General features: G+C 38.4%; 1 long non-coding RNA gene across 2 annotated transcripts in view; it reads right to left on the reverse strand.

Annotated features, from left to right (window-relative positions):
• LOC116420241 overlaps positions 1-21,365 on the reverse strand; it is a 36,353-nt gene extending 14,988 nt beyond the window's left edge. The window contains exons 1-3 of one of the 2 annotated variants that reach the window (XR_004230545.1): positions 21,287-21,365; positions 17,400-17,625; positions 12,577-12,708 (exon numbers count right to left, since the gene is read on the reverse strand). This is a non-coding gene — a long non-coding RNA (uncharacterized LOC116420241). Of the gene's footprint in view, positions 1-12,576; positions 12,709-17,399; positions 17,626-17,999; positions 18,088-21,286 lie in introns of those variants that run through there. The other variant, XR_004230546.1, reaches the window with a different exon arrangement.
• Positions 21,366-23,170: the final 1,805 nt, after the last annotated feature.

Consider the following 23,170-nt stretch of genomic DNA (forward strand, 5'->3'; position numbering starts at 1 on the left):
GTGCCCTGACAACTTCTTCTGCATGTGTAGCAGTCCCTGACTCCTCAGGAAGCCACAGCTACCGAAAAGCAGGAAAATCAAGTTCTTGTCACCAAGTCTTTGGTTTAGCATCAGAAACAGAGTTTTATCCAATGAAATAACCTTATAAAGGATCCCTAAGGACTACTGGGTCTTTGCATTTGACCTGCAGCTGAACCCTCCTCGATGTATTGTCTCTTCCTATTCAAATAAAGAGACAGCCAAATTGGCCTAATCTTTCCTAAACATGACATTCCATTTCTCATCTTCTTGCCTTTGCACAGATCATCACCCATGCACTCTTTCCTCTCTCCTGCCTCTTAGAATCCTCAGCTTCTTTCAAAGCAAATTATACATGATCCCTTCCATATGGAGATCCCCTCAATGGCTCAATTGGTCTCCTTCCACGGATTATCTTGCACTTATTATTTGTTTTGCACCAACTGTTTTATTTTTCTCTTTGTATTCCCAGTACCCAAGTCAGTGCTCTGTACCTAACAGGCACTGAATAAATGTTGGTTGAATTTAACTGAAGCATTATTCTCAGGGATTGTGAAGACTAATGAAAACATACCTATGATCTGCTTTGTGCATTGGAGCTGGATTCAGAGGACCTTAGTTCCAATAATAGCCCTGTGACCTTAGGCAAGTCACTTCATTGTCTGGACTTCAGTTTTGTCCTCTGTAAAACCAGAGGGTTGGACTACAGTGGCCTTTAAATTGCCCTCCAGCTCTAGATTTGTGACCGTAGGATCCAATAAAACCCAAATTTAACATAGGATCTTTTTTGCGGGTTTCTTTGGGCATGCTTCTACCTGAGATTTCTCCCCTCCCTCCAGCACCTTACCAAAGGAAAAGTCTTTCTAGAGAAGGGAAGTAGAATGGGACCCTCCCCCAGCCCAGTAATCCTCCTTCTCCCTCCGACATCACTAAACTCCTTTGGTTCAAACATCAGGAGCTGGTTTCTGCAGTTCTTTTGTCTTGATCCATTTTCCCTACTGGTAATCAATATTCCCTAAAAAGGGAGAGAAATTACCCCTTTGGTACCCATCATTTGTTCTCTTGACATGCACACCTGCAAAATAGTTGCACTTCTCGGGGAAATTACTATTTCCCCAAGAATTACATTTTTATTGAATTTTCTTCACACCATTTTCCTTAAAAGCCTCTTCTACCACGCCTTTGCAGAGTGATGGTTTGTGATAACGCCTGCAGCCGGCCATCACGTCACCCTCAGTCTCTGGCTATTGAATTCAAACATTAGCAGTGAGTTCCTCTAATGTAATTTTGTCACCTCTAACTTAATATTGCGAGTAAAGCATTATAATTCACCGCAAGTGCTTATTGGGTGGCAACAAATTTATATTCATTAATGTCCTGTCTGTCGTTCTCACAATGTACTTCTCCTTAGAGATATGAAAAGGACAAAAGTAACTTAATATCAAGTAAACTATGATATACATGCAAAGTAATGAGAGAAATAACACTGTTCCAAGAAGGAAAACATGGCACATTTTCCTTCCAATAGGGTCCCGATTTTCTAAAAAGGGGATAAAGTGTGTTTATTTGCTGCAAGGATAATCACAAGATATTTCTCCATCAAATAGATGCTTCCTATTTACCTCAAATTCAATATTGTTATTCTTAGGCTGGTAAGAACCAGTCTTAAGTTCTTATTTTTAACATACAAAGCTCTTCGTGCCATATTTAGAATGCTGCAAACAACAAAGCAAGATACACTGCTAAAGGGTGGTGGGGAGGGGGTGCGTTTTAATCCTACACCAGAACAGACAAAGGTCTAGGTTGATCTGCTGGCACAAACATAAGCTATATCCCTTGTTTACTTTAAAAGAAAACAAAAATCAAAGGGAGGCTATTTAATTCAGTCATATTTAAGTATTACTATGACCATCAAACTTTCACATGGTCCATTAACATAACCAAATTCACGTCCAGAGGCAGACAACTCCTTGGTTCCACTTTAGGGCATAGAGAAGTAGGAGACTCGAGCATTGATTAAGTATTATGTGCCAGGCATTATGCTAGGCTCTAGAGAGCCAAAGACAAAAGTCAGACAGTCTCTGTCGTCAAGAAGTTGGCATTCTAGAATCATGGATAGTCAAAGAATCTTATGGTTTAGAGAGACATTAGCATTCTAGCTGATGATTTATTCTTGGGAGCCAAAGATGATCATGATCAATTCATAAGATATCTGCTTTGAATTTGGGGTTTTTTTGGCCAAAGATTTTGGTGAAATGGGTTTTACCCCCTTCTGTTAGTGAGAATAGATGGCACTGAGCCATCCATACCCTCTCCCCCTCATGACTGATGACTTAATCATGATTTATATACTCCTTCTCTATGTAATAACCTATCGCTGTTATACCTTTGATTTATAGAATTGTATGTTTTAGAGCCTTGATAAGTATAGAGGGACTTATCCTAAGTAGGTTGGCCATTCGATGAATTATTTTACCACGGAAATGTATGGAACCAAGAAAAATGCAGAATTATCCTCAGTTCTGCATCACATACTTGCTTTTAAGATGAAGATGGCAGAGTCAAGGTGAAGAAGACTAAAGAATCACATAGCTCTTTGACATACTCACCTGTTGACCCCACTAAATGGGAGCTACCAGCCCAATCCTTAATAAATGAACATACTACTCTATATCCACATCAACTCTGACATTCTTACTATCTATCACATCAAAAGGTAAAATGAAGTCATAGCTGAATAGAAGGTTGACTGAATTGCATGGTCCTAATTTGTCTTTCCAAAGGGCAGCTGTCTTGTTATACTTCCAGAGAAAATAGCCAATAAAGTTCTCGGATTATGCTACTCGTAACCAACATGGCGGGGGGGGGGGAGGACTAGCATGAAAATAATATCCCCAATCTGAACGTAAGTTTATTGAGAGCACAAGTTGCTTCATTTTCTGTCCTTGTATGCATAAAGATAGACTTAGCATAGACCCTGGAACACAGTAGATGCTTGATAAATACTTGCTGATTTATTGATATAACAAATGTTGCAGAGGTAGGAAAATCGTACACCAGACTTGCTAAGATCCTTCGCATTAAATCAATATAAAAATGTTAATTCTTTGTCATTTCAGTGCAGTGATGGCCATAGGGAAAGATGATAAATGTTATAAAACATGGGTTCACACATGAAAAATGAAATATCAACAACTTGTAGGCCACATAGATACCTCATATGAAAATACTGTGACAGCTTTCTTCAAGAAGAGAGTTAAGAGGCTCTAGACGGGTGAGCAACAAATAATATCACACCCCCCCCCAAATGAAACTGATTATATTCCAATAGACAGTAAACAATTGATGTGTAAATTCATTAGAATACTTTACAAAGGAATAATTTGTGTATATAGTCAACTCATCAAATTGTTAAAGCAAAAATAAAACTAGTACCCCAAGATAGAAAAATTTTTAAAAATAGAAAAAAGATATATAAATGAGGAAAATTAGTGGTTGACTTAACCAAGTTCTTGACACTGAAAAATGGAAATTAGATATAAGAACATACTGATCCAGAGTATTAGCGCTTAAACCCATCACACCTATCTTCCCAGGTTTCTGACAAATTACTCTCCTTTATGGATTCTACATTCCAGACAAACTGGCCTACTTGTTATCATCCATAAATGACATGCCATTTCATATATCTACATTTTCACAAGTTGCCCCTAAGCATTGAAGGAAGGCAAGTTCTTCTCATGTCTACCTCTATGAAACCTACATTTCTGGCAGCATTCAGTTCAAGTGCTATATTCAACTACCAGTGTGTCTTCCCAAATTAACTGGTATTCACTTTGTATACATTTTGTATTTATTTATATTTGTACGTGTTTCCTCTGATAGGATGTTGAGGGAAGGAGCAATATCATTTATGTCCTTTCATACCTCATGCTTAGCATGTATTAGAGATATAATATATGTTTGCTGATTGAGTTGTCTTTTTTTTGCTGAAGCAGTTGGGATTAAGTGACTTGCCGAGGGTCACACAGCTAGGAAGTGTTAAGTGTCCAAGGCCACATTTGAACTCAAGTCCTCCTGACTTCAGGACTCGTGCTCTATCCACTGCACAATCTAGCTGCCCCAGCTGTTGATTTCTTAAGGAAGGTTAATAGATGTAAATCAGTTGCCACAACAAGGAGACCAAAAGAATCTAGAAACTTCCTTAAATAAACTACTTCTGTGAAGAACTGTATAAAATGAGCACTTTAAGGGAAATAAGAGAAAAAGGATAGAGACTGTCCTATTCCACTGTAATTTCCACAGAAGAGGCTATCCAGCATCCATGGAAAACTGAAAACAAGAGGCTTTTTAGTCAGCATGCAGCAAATTCACAGAAGGCAACATACAAGGCCTCATTGAGAATCCCTAGAGGCATAATTCTATGATATGAAGCAAGATATAAGTCCATTAGGGCCACTAGTCAGCATACAGGGAGTTTGAGACCACGGACTGGGGCAAAAGACAAGAGATAGATTACCATATATCTAAATGGATTATGTTAGAAATATCTAGCCACACGAAACATTTTCAGCTGAGGTTTTTATGTACTGACCAGTTTTATAACTTTTCAATATTATTTTTCTTTAAAAGATATTTGTTATATGGGATGACTGGGGGGAATGTGAGGGATAGTGGGAAATCCAGGTGCTATAAAAAAACAAAAGATGTCAGGGAGGATTCTGGGAAAACAGAGGACTAGGTCAGTAAATTCCAAGCTCTCCAGATTTCCCCCACAAACAGAACAAATTTGTCCCTCAGGATAAGCACAGACCAATGAAAAATCAAGAAGCCTTGGGGCAGAACAGGGTTCCAATTGGTACAACCCTAGAAGACCCAAGAAAGACCTCAGGGTAGAAATTAACCTATGTGAAATGCAAGCATCTCCAGGTGAGCTCCACAGAAACACAGGGACTCCTAGGGCAAACTGGATTTGACCGGAACCTCAGCAGGAACTACAGAGACTTTCATCCCACAGACAGCTTGAGGAGTTGGGGTCTAAGTTTCTGAAGACTGAGGGAATCTCGGCTGATTAGGAAAGCCGGGCCCAGTTATACTGCAGGGATGTGGCCCTGAACCAGAAGGAACTGGCACAAAAAAAGTGCAGAGAAAACAGAGCAGTGACACTGTTTGCTGTGGGCATGTGCAGGAGTGGGGTGTTCTTGGTTTAGAGGAACCCTTGGTTTAGGGTTCCAGGTCAGAGGGAAGAGCTGAAGTGAAGAGGTGCTTACACTAATACTTCTCATTAAAAACAAACAAACAAACAAAAAACCCATGAACTGGCAAAGAGGAAAGTACCGAAACATAAAAACTACTTTGGGAACAGGGAGGATCAGAGTTCAACTTTTAGAAGAAAACACGGAAATAAAAAAATCTTCTACCCCCAAAGAATAAAGTTAAATGGCTTCCTGCCCAGAAAGAATTTATAGAAAACTCAAAAAAATTAAAAATGAAATGACAGATATTGCATAAAAATTTTAAAAAAGTAAAAATTATCCAAGAAAAACAATAAAATGGGGGGGGGGAGTTAATCAATTAGAATCAGAAATACAGAGTCTCAAAGATGAAAATAACTCTTTGAAAAATTAGAATTTGGCAAAGGCAAGCCAGTGAAGCTATAAGAGACCAAGAAATCAGAAAACAGAATATCAAAAGAAAATCAAAATCAAAGAGAAAATATAAGAATTGGACTACCTGAAAGCTTTGACTAACAAAAGAACCTTGAGAAGTTCTATGGGCGGAGCCTTGATGATGGAGTAAAGTCAGTAATCTGCTTGAGTTTTCTCAATGTCCCTTGAAAACCACATGAAACCAAGCCTCTAAATAGAGTCTAATGGAATGAACTGACTCTTCAGCTCAAAATAAATGGGAAAAAACTTCAGAAAAGGTCAGTCTCACTGGGGTGAAAAGAGTGTTAAGCCCAGGTAAAACAGAAACTGGGAACGTCAGTGAGAGGGTCTTAACCACAGAAAATCAGCAACAAAGATTCTCAGTCCTGGCTGAGCAAATCAGGTGGGTAGCCCCCAGTTTAGAAGACTCAGAAGACAAACTCCGGGAAACCAGGCTCTTTCCTTGGAAGAGCAGCCAAGCTACCACTTACAAACATACTGTGCTCAAAGCCAAGGCTCAGAGCTGCACAGGAAGATTGGGACAGTGCCACCTTTACCCCAGGAGCAGAGTTCCACCTTAAAAATAAGAGGAAATACTAAGAGAAAAGGAAAGTAAATAAACAAGAAACAGAAAAGAACTTTGACCCTAGAAAGCTACTATGGTGACAGGGCAGATGAAAACACAAATTCAATAGAGGACTGACTGTTCGCAGAAGAAATCTCAAAAAGTGAAATAAACTGCTTCTTGGAAATGCTCATAAAAGACTTCAAAAGGCAAATAAGAGAGGTAGAAGGAAAAATGAGAAAAGAAATGAGAGGTATGCATGAGAGAGTCAACAGTTTGGAAAAGGAAGAAAAAAATGTCTGAAGAAAATAACTCCCTTAACAGTAGAATAAATCAAATGGAAAACAGATACAAAAGATAACTGAGGAAAATCACACATTAAAAACTAGAACAGGGCAAATGGAAGCTAATAACTCTGTAAGACAGAAAGAATCAGTCAAACAAATTAAAAAGAATGAAAAAATGGAAGAAAATGTGAATTATCTCATTGGCCCACTTGAAGGTTGTGACCAAAAACAGAACCTAGATAGCATTTTACAAGAGGTCATTAAGGAAAACTGTCCCAATGTTCTAGAAACACGGGGGGAAATACTCATTTAAAGAATCCATTGATCACCTCTGGAAAAAGATCCCAGAAGGGAAACCCCAAGAAACATTGTCGTGAAACTCCAAAACTATAATCTTGAGGAAAAGCTACTGCAAGCTGCCAGACAAAAACAATTCAAATATCAAGGAGCAATAGTCAGATGTCAAGTCACCCAAGATCTGGCAGCTTCTACAATAAAAGATCTGCCGGCCTGGAATACCATATCCCATAAAGCAAAGAACCCGGGGTTACAACCAAGAATTAACTACCCAGCAAGACTTAGCATCATTTTTCAGAGAAGGAAATGGAGCTTCAATGAAGTAAGAGACTTTCAACATTTCTAATGAACAAAAAAGAACTAAACAGAAAATGTAATCTACAAACACAGGATGCAAGAGCAGCACAGAAAGGTAAACAGGAGGAAATTATATATATATATATATATATATATATATATATATATATATATATATATGTAGCCCTAGATAGGAAAACAATATCTGTAACTATATCTGTCACTGGGGCAGACAGAAGGGGACATCACAAGGACTGAAGGTGTGGTTGTGAATGGTCCCTGATGTGATGATATCAAAGAAAAACACATTAAGGGATGAGCCTGTAATGGAAAAAGAGAAACGGGGAGGCATAATGGGACAATTAGTTCACATGAAGAGATGCAAAAGACCTATTACAAGAGAGGGGAAGAAGGAAGGGGGATGAACATTGTCTGAAGTTTGATCTCATCCATTTTGGCTTTAAGAGGGAATAATTTAATAATTCAATTATGTATAGAAATTTATCTAACCTTACAAAGAAGTAGGAGGAGAAAGAGGAAAAGAAAGGGGAGGGCAGAAATACTAGGAGAAAGGAACAAGGTAAGAGAAGGGGAGAGAGGACATAGGAGATAAGGTACTGGGTGGGGTAGATAAAAAAACCACAGGACTAAGAACAGGGTAGAAAGAGAAAACACAAGTATATACAGGGAAGAACTTGGCATGGAAGGAAACACAAAGCTGGTAATCATAACTGTTAATGTGAAAGGGATGAACTCTCCCATAAAATGGAAGCAACAAGCAGAGTGAATTAAAAAATAGAATACTACAATATGTTGTTTACAAGAAAGACATTTGACAAAGAAAAAAAAACATATAGAGTAAAAGCTGGAACTGAATTTATTATTTATTTCAAATTTATTATTTATTTCAATTAAAAAGCAGAGGTAACAATTCTGATCTCAGATTAAAGCAAAAGGAAAAATAGATCTTATTAAAAGAGGTAAGGAGGGAAAGCACATCTTGATAAATGCTACCTTAAATAGTGAAGTAGTAACAATACTAAATGTGTATGCACCAAGCTGTAGAGAAGGCAGATTCCTAGAGAAGATTTTAAGCCAGTTTACAGGAAGAACTAGATAGTAAAACTATTCTAGTGTAGTGGGGGACTTCAACCTTCACCCCTCAGAATCAGACAAATCTCACCACAAAATAAACAAGAAACTAGGGAGGTTAACAAGGTCCTAGAAAACCTAGATATGATAGACAAATCACAGAAACTATCCATAATTTCATTCAAGAAAATGACAATAATGAAACAACATACCAAAGCCTATGGGGTGCAGCAAAAGCAATTCTTAGGGGAAATTTTATATATCTAAATAGTTACATCAATAAAATAAAGAAAGAGGAGATCAATGAATAAACCTACATCTCATACCCCATACCTATACCAAAACAAAGTCAAAATGCTTACATGATTTGGGCATAATGGAGGATACCATGAACAAATTAGGGAACAAGGGATAATTTACCTATGAGATCTTTGGAGAAGGGAGAAATTTATGACCACAGAAGAACTAGAGAACATTATAAAATGCAAAATGGACAACTTTGATTACAGTAAATGAAAAAGTTTTTGCACAAACAAAACCAATAGGAACAAGATTAAAAGGGAAGCACAAAGCTGGGAAAAAATCTTTATAGCCAATATTTCTGATAATGGTCTCATTTCTAAAATATGTAAAGAACTGACTTACCTTTATAAGAATACAAGTCATTCACAATTGATAAATGGTCAAAGGATGTGAACAGACAATTTTCAGATGACTAAATTAAAGCCATTTATACTTATATGAAAATATGCTCTAAATCAATATTGATTAGAGAAATGCAATTAAAACAACTTTCAGGTACCACCTCACAACTGTCAGATTAGCTAAGATGACCGGAAAAGATAACAATAAATTTGGAGGGAATATGGGAAAACTGGGACAATAATGCATTGTTGGTAGAGTTGTGAAACTATTCTGGAGAGCAATCTGAAACTATGCCCAAAGGACTATAAAACTGCATACTCTTTGACCTAGCAGTGCCATTACTGGGTCTATGTCCCAAGGAAATCATAAAGGAGGGGAAAGAACCCACATGTGCAAAAACATTTATAGCACATCTTTTGGTGGTAGCAAAGAATTGGAAAAGGAGTGAATGAGGATCAATTGGGGAATGGCTGGGTAAATTGTGACGTATGAAGGTAAAGGAATATTATTGTTCTTTTAAAAATGATGAAGAAACTGATGATAGAAAAAAGCCTGGAAAAACTTATATGAACTGATGCTGAAAGAAACAAGCATAACCAGGAATACATTGTACACAATAACAGTAACAATGTGTGATGATCAACTATGAAAAACTTGGTTCTTCTCAGTGGCTCGGTGAATGCCACCTGCATCCAGAAAAAGAACTAAGGAGATTAAATGTAAATCAAGACATGTTATGTTCACTTCTTTTTTTTCTGTTTTTTATCGCTTCCATGGTTTTTCCCTTTTGCTCTGATTTTTTTTCTCAATATGATTCATAAAAAAGTATATTAAAAATAAATAAAATCACTACAATAAAAAAATAAAAGAACCTTAACACAAGAAATAATCCAAGAAAATTGTACTAGAGTGATAGAACATGTGGGCAAAGTAGAAATAGGAAAAATCCACCAATCACCACCTCAGAGAGATCCTTTGTGGAAAACAGGAATATTTTTGCCAAATTTCAAAAAGCCCAGATCAAAGAGAAAATTTTTGCAAGAAATAAACAAACAAAACCAACTCAAATATGCTGAAGCTACAATTAGAATTGTACAGGACTTATCAGCAGCCACAATTAAAAAACCACGGGTTATTTACAGGCAATCAGAAAAAGTAGGCCTGTGGTCAAAAATATATTCAGCAAAATTTTCTATTATACTGAATGAAAAAAAAAGGATATTCAATGAACTTGCAGATTTTTAGGACTTTCAACCAAACCTGAACTCAATTGAAAATTTAACATATAACTAGCTGTGTGACCCTGGGCAAGTCACTTAACTCCAACTGCCTCAGGGGAAAAAAAGAAAATTTAACATATAAGAGCCAATTTCAAAGATCAGTTTCTAGGAACTTACCATGGACAGATTGCTTATGTTTTTACACTGAAATGAATACCATGTGTTTAACATGGACATCAGCAATTGGGTAGCTCAAAAGAAAGATTGGGGCAGAGTAAAAGTAAAAATAATAATTATGTTACATAAATGAGGTACAGAGGAAGAAGAGACACAGAAGAATTAAAGGGGGTAGGAAGGTTCATAGTTCTGAAAATCTACTCACATAGGGAATGGGTTAAATAGGCAAAACTACATATATACTATGAAGGGTATAGCACCCTTCAAAATCTGTAAAAAAAGGGAAGAGGGATGGGCAGATAGGAAAGCAAAGGGTGAGGGAAGAAGACGAGGAAGGAATCCATGGGTGGGGGGAGGTTAAGTAATGGCAAGGTAAATTAAGGAGCAGAATTAAAGAGTTAGCAGAGGAAAATACGTGCATATATGTGGGGGGAGGCAGGTATATGTGTGTATATATATATATATATATATATATATATATATATATATATATATAGCTATATATGTATATATAAATATGTCCTTGCTTAACTATAGCCTGCTTGGGGGAGGTGGAGGGTGAAAGAGGGGAAAAAAAGATTAAAGTAAAAAAAAGTACACAGCAGAGAGCAAAAGAACAACTTAGAAGAAGTAAAGAAAAGATGGACATCCATGAATACAATTTCTTCTATATTTATGCTCTGGAACCATTGATTTATGTTATATATTTTGAATCCTCCCCGATGGTCTGCTGCGCACATGACAATGTTCTGTTTTGTCCTGTTTTGTTTTGTTTTTCTTTTCTAGTTTTCTTTTTATTCTATTTTTAATCAAATAAAAAACAATAAAAAGATATATAAAATATATCAATAAAATGTATTTTTTTAAAAAAGATTGATTTCACAACACATGACATAGATTAAGCCATGAGGTCTGGGATTTAAAGCCCAAGGTGGAGTGCCAAGGCAGAAATGCCACACACATTGATAAAAAGCTAGAATCAATTTGCCAGAAATGGGTCACAAGACAAGTCTTTAGTCTAAGTGAGAAAGTTCATGGAATTTGTACACAAAACCAAAAGAAGAGCCAGCAAATGAGCCTGATGTTCCTGAATTCCTAATTTCCTTGGATAGAATGTCAACTCTTTGAAGCAAAAGAAGTGCAGGTTTTAAAAATCAGAGGACCTGAGTTCATATTTGCAATTTCCTACTTGTTCAGCCATGGACAAGTCACCTCACTTCTCTAGGTTTCAGAATGCTCAGTTGTAAATATAGGACTAGAGGACTTCAAAGGTTCCTTTTCTTCTAAATATAATCCTATATTTCAGGAAACATCTTAATTCACCAAGGGATTGAATTAGTTCCACAGTCTGAAGGTGGGGCTGCATTGAAAGGTCAGGTTAAGTATCCTAGCCATGGAGATCAGAAGGATTCTGGGACAAAAACCCAGACCAGTTAATACAACACAAAAAGGCTATTAATCTACTGTTATCCACTCCCTAAAAACAGAGTATATCTACAAAATTGGAAGTCTCTGTATCTTATCTCAGTAAGAATAAAATTGGCATCAGGAACTCTTGAAACACCATAGTCACCATGTGTCATTGTTATGTGGTTTTTCTGAAGAGATGCATGATTATTTTTATTAATGAGATTTTTTTCTGGTCAGATTTATTTTTGATCAACTTTCACAAAGCAGTTTTGCTTAGAAGGTTGGTTGGATTGGAGCTGATTAAGTAACCCAGTGCAATAAATCTTAGAATTGCAAAACGACTTGAGTGTTCATTTTTGTTTAATCAGATTATTAATAATACAAATAGCCTTTTAATTATTCTTCCAGTATATTTCTCCCAATTGACACACCTTCTGACTTTCAAAGCACATTCACAAATTCGTTCTTGATACCAACTGTGCACTGGTCATCTTCTACAATTTAATTGTGACCAAAAAAAAAATTTACCCTTCAACAATATCTTCCCTCCTTCCTCCCTCTCTCCTTCCCTTTCCTCCATCTTGTTCCAAGATGACCATATACAATTTAGAAAATCATAACTCCAACCTCCCTGCTAATGTCACCGTTAGAACTATTAGGAGAAGAAAATCTCTCTCAACTTTCAAAAAGAAATTTTTAATGTCAACCTGAAGACAAACAGCGATACTGCAATTGACATCCTTTAGTCCTTTGTAAGGACCGGTCCAATTCCTCACCTCCAACAACAATGAGAGGGACCGTTTGAGTATTTGAGATACCAAAATGAGCTCATGGAAGACCCTTTGACCTTTCTGATAAGAATAAAGATGTTTTGTCTAGTGGTTGGATGGAATCCAACTCTAGTAATGCATTTTACCTACCTTACTTTCCTCTGGAGTTTCTAATGGATCTCCATATCTCTGATACACCAAAGCTAAATCGCTTGCGAAACGTTGTTGTGGCAAAGCTCCAGGGGTGGCCAAGGTGACACTGAGGACATCTTTTCAAGTGTCCTGGAATGAAATGTCAGATCTTTTGGTGAGAAGGCAAATGCATTTTACTTCTAGTCACATAATCTAGGAAGAACCAGAGCAGCAGAAAACATTAGATAGCTTGCATAATTAAAGTAACTATGAAGAGAAAACACACACAAGTTTTTCTAATTATATCTCTGGAAGCAACATGAAATGAGTTAGCACTTAAATAGTATATTAGATTCACAAAGTATAATCACTCTTATTCATGATCCATCACTTACCTATGCTATATGGTAGCATTCCTATGAAAACCTCTATTAACCACAGCACTCTCAGCTGGATCGGGCAATCAGGTCTTTTTTTAAAACTGCTTCGGACTTAAAGGAGATAGGGGCAAATAATTTTTTAAGAATAAAATAAACTAAACCAAGATCTTAAAATTATGAAAAACCAAACCAAAAGAAAAACTAAAAACAACATAAAACTCAATAAAAAATGTCTAAGAGTCAAAACAATTTCAGTACAATTGATTACTATCTTTCACATCTCTACTTCTAGTCCTGGATTTTGAAAGCTGAAGTTGAAAATGAGGATCTCAATCAATCAATTATTAAGGGCTTATTATAAGCCGGGCATTGTTTACTCACTGGCGATACAAAAGCAAACAGAAAACATATTTGCCTTTATGAAACTTCTATTCTAATGGAAGAGATACATACATTTGTATTTAGAAGATTGGAGTGAGGCTGGATCAGGAAAGGCCATATATAGGTAGGTAAATATAACACATAGTTTCAGATCTGAGCTTTGAAGAAAAATAAGGATTCTTAGAGACGAATGAGAGGAGAAGTGGAATCCTTGTATGAGAGAGAAGCCATGAAAAGGCATGGAGACTAGAGATCATGTGCCACGGCAAGGAGGTCCGATTGACTGAACCAAAGAATGGACAAGGAATAAGTTATATGAAAAGTCTAGAAATGTTATGAAGAGCTTTGAATGGTGAACAAAAGAATTTGTGTTTGATCCTTTAGGTCATAGGTAGCCACTGGAATTTCTGGAGCAAAGGGGGGGACATAGAAATCTTTCTTAAGAACATCACTTCAGCAACTGTATGGATTAGAGGATGGATTAGAGGGGGAAGAGGCCGGAGGCAGGAAGACCAATTAGGAGCTTGTTACAATTGTTCAGGTGATGGCGTTATGAAGCTGGATGGTGGTTATGGGTGGCAAGATAGCAAGAGATATAAAAGATGATATAGAGATGGAATTCACAACACTTGGCAATTCATTGAATATGTGGGGTGAGGGAAAGTGATGAGTGGAGAATGACTCCAAGGTCACGAGTCGTAATGGATTAAATATTAATAGGAAAGTTGAGATCCCTAAGCCATAACAGGAACCCTGGCCAATAAAGAAAGAAAAGGGAGGAGGAGATAGTACAATCCAGGTCTGCAGAATGGCCTGCACAAAAGTAAAAGGATAGAAGATAGAGAGTCAAGGTTAGGAAACAGCTAATGGTATAGTACGACTAGAATACTGAAGGTGTCAAGAGAAGTAATATTGCGTAAGGAGAAACTACATGCAGAGAGTATTAAATACCAGGATAAACAACTTATATATTATTTTATAGGCAAGAGAAGCCAAAGAAAGTACTGAGCTCGCTATCATTATTCTATTACAGAGCAGAACATTCCTATAGTACTTCGATATTTACAAAGCTTTTTCTTCATAAAAAACGCGAGACAGGTAAAATAAGTATTGCTATCCCCATTTTACAGATGAGAAAGCTGAGAATTAGAAAGGGGAAGCTAAAAACAGCTGGTATCCTCATACCCAGGTGACTTCATTTCAAAATGGACCACTGGAACAGGGCTAGAGAGATTACAGCGCTTTGCACTGTGCTTTCTCCTTTGCCAGATACATCCCTTTTATTCACAATAGTGCTTTCCATGTGAGGAAGATCAAGCAGACAAGACAATCGATAGGAAACTTCAGGAAAACAAAAGATGGAAAATGACTTTCCTAAGGTCACATGGCCGACTGAGAGCAGAGCAAAGGCAGAATCCCAGCAGACAAGCGTTTGATTTGGATTTCTCCCAGCACCTCATTTCCTTTCCAGTCTTGCCTGAATACAGATGAGCTGCTCTCAGTAGCGGTACAATTTCTCTGCCCTTTGTTACTGATAAAATACCAAGCCAAGCAGCAGGCCCAGAGCTTGGGGGATGATCACGATTTCCCAATGAGAAGTATCCATTACTGTCCAAAACCTCCATACCTAGACCTTTCTCCACTGCAAAGTCACTTCTGGACCTTTTGTTTCTTTAGCCAGCCAGCCAAGGGAAGAGATTCAGTTATTAATCACCAACCCCATCCCACACACATCCACAAAAAAGCTTGTCTTACCCGGAAAACAAAGCCAAGATAAATGCAGCAGTGGAAACAAAGAGAGATGGCCTTCTACATGGTTATTTTCACCCTGATTCTGGAAGTGCTTAGGTACTTTTTGCCCTTGGATTTGATTGGCTTATTTGTTCATTTGTTTGTTTTTCCTAGCTAGACTTTTAAGTCCTTTTTTTCTCCTGCAGATTCAAAATGAATTCATTTGAGAGTTAAAAACATATTTATAAGGGAAGACTGTCTCCCCGCTGAATTTCATTTCCATGCTCATAGGGGAGAAGACAGAGAGAAGAGGAGAGTGACAGTACTGAAAAGAGAAAGCAATTTGTTGTTGTTGTTGTTGTTGTGTCATTTTTAAGTCACGTCCAATTCTTTATGACCCCTTTTGGGGTTTTCTTGGGGAAAGTACTGGAATGATTTGGCATTTCCTTTTCCAGCTCATTTTGCAGATGATGAAATGACTTGAGCAGGTTCACATAATTAGTCAGTGTCTGAGACCAGATTTGAATTTAGGAAGATGAGTTCAGCACTCTATCCACTGCACTGCCACCTAGCTGCCCCAAGGCAAGTTGCAGCCCCAAACCAAATCATGCATCCTATGTATTGTGTACTATCCATGTGTCCCCTGTAAACTGTACTACATTAAACATGGATTCTCTTACTAATGAATACTAAAAGGGATGGAGAAGCAAAAAGATAAAGAATACTCATGCTGCGTTTTTGGACAACATTAGCACAGTCTGACAGAATGAACTGTGAGACAATCTAGTATATTCCCCTACTCAGACCACCTAGACCAAGATAAATTAGGACCATCTTATAAGACCATCCTGTGGCAAAACTGTGGAAGGGATGAAATTTGTCTTCTCGTACTATCAGCCAGTAACCCTCCACCTAAGACAAGAAACCTAGTCATTCTGAAAAGTGACAGCCACTTGTTTAATGCAATTCCACAAACAATAAATATCAGCTATGTTCTCTGAGCCTCAGTTTCCTCATCTGTAAAATGGGGGTTGGAGTATGACCTTTAAGTCTGCATCAGCCATAGATCTAGGGTTATAAGACCATGAAAGTCTTCTTCCTAGTCTGACACTACAATCTTATACACAGAACTATGCTAGGCACTGAGTAGACAAGATTAGTCATAGAACAGCCCCTGTTTTCGAAGCTTACAACGTGACTTGCTGGGAAAAAAAAAACATGGTTTCAAATAAGTCCAAGGCAAGGAAGAACGTGATTCTTTTTCAAAGAAGAAACTTGTGGATGGATGGAAGGAAGGGAGGAAGGAAGGAAGGAAGCAAGGAAGGAAGGAAGGAAGGAAGGAAGGAAGGAAGGAGGGAGGAAGGGAGGGAGGGAGGGAGGGAGGAAATGAAGGGAGGAGAGAAGGATGAAGCATTTATATTGTATCTTATATGTGTCAGGCACCATGATGAGCACTTTACAAAAATTAATTCATTCAATCCTCACAACAATCCTAGAAGATAGATACTGCCATTATTCCTATTTGATAGCTGAGTCAGCTGAGGTACACAGTAGTTAAGTAACTTCTCCAGGGTCATACAGATAGCAAGTGCTTGAGATCAGATTTGAACTGAGTTATTCCTACTCCAGACTCAGTGCTCTGTCCACAATGCTATCCAGTTTAGCTGCTTTTAGCTGTGAAGCGAGGGGTTGATTTTGTTTAGGGGAATCCCTGAAAGGTGACACATGAGGGTAGACTTTGAAAAAAGTACCTATGTGTATGTGGAAGGGAGGAGCTTCCCAAATGTAATTATTTTGTGCAAACTGTGATGAGATAGGAAGCATGAACAACTACAAAGAGATGGGAGAAAGTAGAGCAAGAAGAGAATCCAGAAAGTAGAATGGGGGAGGGAACACTAGGAAGTGATAGTAGCATAAAACACAAAAATCATCAATAGAACATTTTAAAAGGTAGGGAAAAAAAGAAAGTAAAAGGCTGAAAAGGTAGGTTACAACATCCATTAACACAATGGGGATTAGTTTATGTCTTCTCTTTATCAAAGATGGGACACTCACTTTCCGGAGCTAGAGCACTCCAGCTCTGGCTTAATTTCAAACACCTTCGATCTTTAGCAAAATTTAATACCATAATTGCATTAGTTTGCATCCAGGCACATTAACTTTTAAGGAACCATGATGTAGATGACATTTTGGCCCATTCCGCAAAAATGCTCTCAGCTCTTGCCCAATCTATCATCCTTAGATTTCCATAAATACCTCTTTGTGATGAAATGCGTGAATGACTATCTAGGTGGTCCTCCAACACCTTGCAGCTTTTTGTACCCCAAACTGTGACCTCTAAACCCTTACCCAATTGTTGTGGTGGAGGATAACAGACACGGTCATGGATGTCTCACTGTTTTAAAAGGTGTCATAGTTTTGAGGAGAAGCAGGGAGAATGAGGAACACTTTTTGATGTCATTAATGTCTTCACCTTTGTCTTGCCACTGGACTTCGATGACCCTGGAAGAGAGGGTGAAGCCGATGACTTTGTGCACCTCTGAAGAAGATATCACTCGGCAGTGTCAATGGTCCTCTTTAAAAACAGAATGAAGAACAACAACAATGACAGCAATTAGGCTTCCAAGTCATGAAAGTGTGGATTCAAATCCTGCCTCTGATAAATACTGACTTTGAGACTCTAGGCGCTCCAGGCAACTCTCCAAGACTGGATGTCCAGAGGAAGGGACAGATCTGCATTGGTGGAGGGAATTTCTTCACCAGGAATTCTCTATACTAGTGAATCCCAGGTCAAACATAAATGCAGATCCAAAATATGATTTGGAAGAAATTGAGCAATGTACCTTCACCCCAGTGATATTACTTTCTTTGCACAGAAACATTGAGTCAGGTAGGGTAGTTGACATTATCCTTCCTATTTTGGGGAGCTTCTGACTCCTGGTCCAATACCTTTGTGTGAGTATCACTGTTAAGTCAAGAAAAATCCCATAGTGAACTGGCCTATCAGACAAGATGGACTCCTTTGCAAGTAGCCATTCCACCTGAGGAAGTGAAATAATACATCCGTTACTGTTATTTTTACCCTTAACCAAATTTGAAAGGGACACCACAAAGATAGAAAACAACTCTCAGGGCCAGAAGTCACACAGTAACACCCCTCCACATACACACAGCTCATGTCTTTGTCTCATGTGGACCTTCTTGCCTTTGTTTTTTAAGACTGAGCCGATTGTTTCCAAAACTTTGTGTATATATAAGGAAAGAGTGTTCCTCTTGGCGTTAGAGAATCATCTTGTAACTACTGCTCTTGATACAATTTTCAAGAAGTTTTGTTGTATTTTGGGGGGGGGTTGTCAAAGCAATCAGGTCACACAGCTAGGAAGTATCAAGTGTCTGAGGCTGGATTGGAACTCAGGTCCTTCTAACTTCAGGGCTGGTGCACTATCTACTGTACCACCTAACTACCCCTCTTGATGTAATTTTTTTTTTTAGTAAATATCCTTTTTGTAAAAAGTAATCAGTGACAGCTGGTGGATCAATATTAAGGAGTACTCCAGATAAGGGCTCATTGATAACAGTAACAAAAGCTAAACTCCCACAAGATTATCCCTATAACCCTGAGAAGAATTAACCGTAACCCACCACTACAAGTAGAAGTTAGGAGAGTGAGTCTAGAGAGGTTGTTAAGTGAGGAAAAAGCAAAAACAAAACAAAACAAAACAAAAAACCAGACTTGCCCTCAAGGAACTACATTTTAGTAAGACAACATGTGTATAAATACTGTGGGTATATATAAGATACAAGTTAGAGTAGATACTAGGTAACCTTGGCAGCAAATGGCCCTAATGGCCAGGAAAATCGTGAAAAGATTTGTGCCAAAGGTGAAGCTTCCTCTGCATTTTGAACAACATCAGGGATTCTAAGAAGTAGAAGGGAGTAGGTAGAGTATTCCAGAAATGTGGGAAGGCCATTGCAAAGGCTATATATTTTAGATCTCATTTCATATAATCACATATGCCTGTCCTTCTATCAACATATTCAATTTCACTTGAATCTATTGAAAATTACCAAAGACCTATATATTTGGTAATCAGTCACTGAAATTTGTTTCCAGCCAGCAAGTTGAACTGTGAATCCAACTTAGGGAGTAGCTGGATGTCGTTACACATACTATACATCAATTTCTGTCAAAGTCAGTCAACTCTTTGGAAAACCATCACTGAATGGTGACAGGCTCCCAACAATCCCAAGAGAGTTCATTCTATAAATTATTAAGAAGACTAGCTTCTCGACATAGAAAATACATAAGAATTCTAAACACAACACAATAATATTGCAAAAGTAGAAGGGCCATATAAATCATCAGCTTATCTGAACTCAGTGATTAGGACAGTTTTAAATATCCCAGCCAAGCTAGCTTTAAAAAAAAGCGGGGGAGCTAGAATTCTTTAGGACCTTCCACTGCTATCATGTTACTTGAAAATGACCTTCCCAACAATAACTTCCAGCCTCTATAATAAACAAATAAAGAAACAAAGCCATAACAAGATTAAATTACAGCATGCCAGCCAGATATAAAAGTAAAGTAATAATGATACTTATTTGCTTTCATTGTCTCGTTAGATTTCCTCAGCCTGTCTTCCCCCTCTTAGGCAACCTTTGATAATCAGGAACCATTCATTTGTACTAACCCTGAAGATTCCTTAACGACATGTTTTGTCTAGCATTTGCCAGTGGATGTTTCTAAATCTACTTCCCCAAAATCATCTCCCCAAAGGTTTAGCTCAATGGTTATCCGTCAGACAATCTGCCTTTGATGGCTCCTCTGCTCGCTCCTCCCCTACCCCTGTGTTCCCCCTTCTTTTGTGTCCCTGGCCTCCATTATCACCTCACCAACCAGGCCAGTGGGGGTCCAATCTAATTGGTAGCATGGAATTCCATGATTAGAAGATTTTTGGACAATTCCAACTAGTGTTCCATGTTATATTGCAAGGGCTGGAAATCAAGCTAACAGATCTTCAGAAGGCTGGTTGCGCCAACTGTGGAAGGCTTCTGAAGGCTCTCTTATGGAAGTTGAATTAGAATTAGATTCTGTGAGGTTGAAATATTGGGGGGGGGATGCAGAGAAAGAGCAGAACCTTGTTTTTGAATTGATTCCCTAGGAGAATATACACTCAGTGCTTATAAGCAGCTGTCGGGAATAGGATCCAGTAGCACCCTAGGGTTTAGGTTTGTGACCCAAAAGCTTTAACTAGTCTGGCAATGGTGACAATGGAAACACCCTTTCATGTAGACCCCGAGTGGCCTGCGTTCCTAAGAGAGATTTATCTCTTTTAATAGAATTAAGTGTTTTAACTTCTGGAATGTTCACATCAACATAAAAGGTTTAATAGTCTTTCCTTGTGACTGACTGGCAGGGGTTATTTAACAGTTTCATTCCTTAATGGTTATGGGTTATAAAAAGGTTCAACTTTGATGATGTATCTGTCGAGATCTCCAGGCAGTAACTATAATCTTTTAATAGGGTGAATCTCGCATAGGAGAGGGATCTGAGTGGACAACAATGTATTGTTGGTTGAGACGTATTTCTGGGATTTAAGGTTTGGTAGTTAGCTATTTATAAATGCCCTTTTTCTTTTTATGAGAGTCAAGGCAAACTGAAACTGCTGCCTACGGAGCCTATGGTCCCAGCGGCGGCAGACTCAACGCTGTCCCCAGTGCCGCCCTTCATCACGCATTTAAAAGTGAACCTCTACAAGTCTAGCCATGAACTTCAAGGTCTGCTTTGAAAAGGGCGGAGAGAGGTTGGACTCCTTTTTCTTTAGATTCCAATTTATCGGGCCCTTTGGCACTCTATGCCGGGAACAACAATACATCCTATATGCTCTGCTTGCTGAAGAAATCTTCAAAGGGAGGTGACTTTCTAGCAACACCTAAGAGACGCACAATCACACAAGGAAAACAATGTGCTTATTATACCGAAGGAAACCCACAACAAAGCAAAGCTATGGTTAGTATAGAAAGACACAGAATAACAGAACATCAGACCTGGACAGGGCCCTTGGAGGAGCTCTAGTCTGAGCTCCTCACTTTGTGGATGGGGAAACTGAAGCCTCATTGTTACTACCTACATAACCATTTGGGAGGGGATGCAGCAACATAAACATTAATTGATGCTTTTACCCAATGAGGGTTGGGAATAGACAGCATAACAATGAGGCCCTCCCCACTCGTACCTAGAGCTTTGAGAAGAACAATCCGTTTCAGCAGAGCAGAGGCCAGTGAGCCATAGAAATGGGAAATTCACCGGATGCTATATCTACAGAGAGAAAGAAAAATTACTGTTGCTGTTTACATAACAGGACTTCCTTGATTTCATCATAGTACCATAAATTTAGGGTCAGGGGTGACCTCAGAGGCCGTCAAGTACCAACCCTCATTTTATAGATTAGGAAACTGAGGCAGAAAGGACTACATGACTTGCTAAGGGTCATATAACCTCTAAATATATGAAGAAAGATTTTCACCTAGATCTTCCCGATCCAGCGCCCCACATCCATAAATTCACGATATACTTTCACTCTCCGAGGTCATGTTTTCTCTCTAAATTTAGAACTGATTTGTCCTTTTAGGAGTATGTGGCTGAAGGAGGGGGAAGGAGGAGAGGCGTAGCCATCAGAATTCATATAAGGCACAGAGCTGGAAAGCTTTAAAATAATAATGACAGCAGCATTAAAGTTTACAGAGCACTGTACTAATATCACATTTTATTCTTACAAATGCAGGGGGCCGTGGGAGGGCAGAGGACTGGTGGGTGCTTTCGTTATACCCATTTTTGAACTGAATAAACTGAGGAGGCTTGTGCAGGGTCACACAACTAGTAAGCATTTAAGGCAACATTTGATTTCCGGTCTTCTTCCTTCTAATCCTGATGTTATCACTAACCCTTCAGGGAGGGTTATAGAGAGTACTTGGACTGTGATATGGAGGAAGAAATTTATATATACTCTGACAACCCCAAGGAGTGAGAAAATGGGACAAGCCCAAGGAGTGAGCTGGTCTTGAAGACCCCCCCAGATCCTCTGAGCTCTTTCTCTCATTCCCTCTTTTCTCCTTTTTTTTTTTTAAATCTGGAGTACAGCATAGCATTCAGTGCTAATATTTTTTATCATCTCCTCAGGATACCAGGAGCTAGCTAGCACGGGCATCTTGCCATCTCCCTTTCTGTTTTCCATTTCTTGCTCTGGGAATAATAATCAACTCAACGCTGCTACTGTTTCTTAAAAGAACACCCTCATTTGCCTAGACCAAAGCTGCTTAGGCTGGCCCCCACTACCTCATATACTCCCTCCACACCGCATCCCCCTAGCAGAACCAGCCCTTTGAGAGCAGAGATGGCAACTTCAGAGACTGGCACATAACTAGCACACGCCTCATAAATGCCTGCTGATTGTTTATAGAGGGCTTTCCTGCCTGGCCTTCATCTTCTGTTCCCATGGTTTTCTGGACCTTTAGGGGCAGCCCAGCTAAGTATTAAGCAAAATAAGTCTCAACTGGTCAGTCAGTTCTATCTTTGCTCGTATACCTGATTCTTTACAGGATTATATTCAAAGATTAGACAAGTCATTTCTGAGAAATTTGCATATGTTTTTCCTGAGCTCAAAATTTTCCCCAAGGTCCATGCGCTTGCCTGTGCTCATTAAATCTTTTTCGCTCACTCTCTTAGGCAAAATTGTCTCTGAACAGATCTGAGGTTAAGGAGAACATTGCCTTACATATCTCTTATAGAGAAAAACAAGCAGTGCCTTTAATAGAGAGGGATTTAGGTTTTCTCATGGTGAAAACTGACAATGGCGATCCTGAACTCAGATCTTCTGACTTGTAGCCCAAAGATCTTTGAAATACCCCAGTATGTATGCTCCATGTGTGAGCCTTTTATTTCTTTCAAATCTCTTGGAGTAAAAAAAAAATAATGAAGCTAACAATATCAGGAAGATAGACATACATATACATACATAGATGCATATATACACATATGTACATATAATATATAATAGTTATAATGAACATATATGATATTTGTGTGTGTCTATATATACACACGTACACACACATATAGA

The sequence above is a fragment of the Sarcophilus harrisii genome, chromosome X (assembly GCF_902635505.1).
Source record: "Sarcophilus harrisii chromosome X, mSarHar1.11, whole genome shotgun sequence".
NCBI classification, from domain to species: Eukaryota; Metazoa; Chordata; class Mammalia; order Dasyuromorphia; family Dasyuridae; genus Sarcophilus; species Sarcophilus harrisii.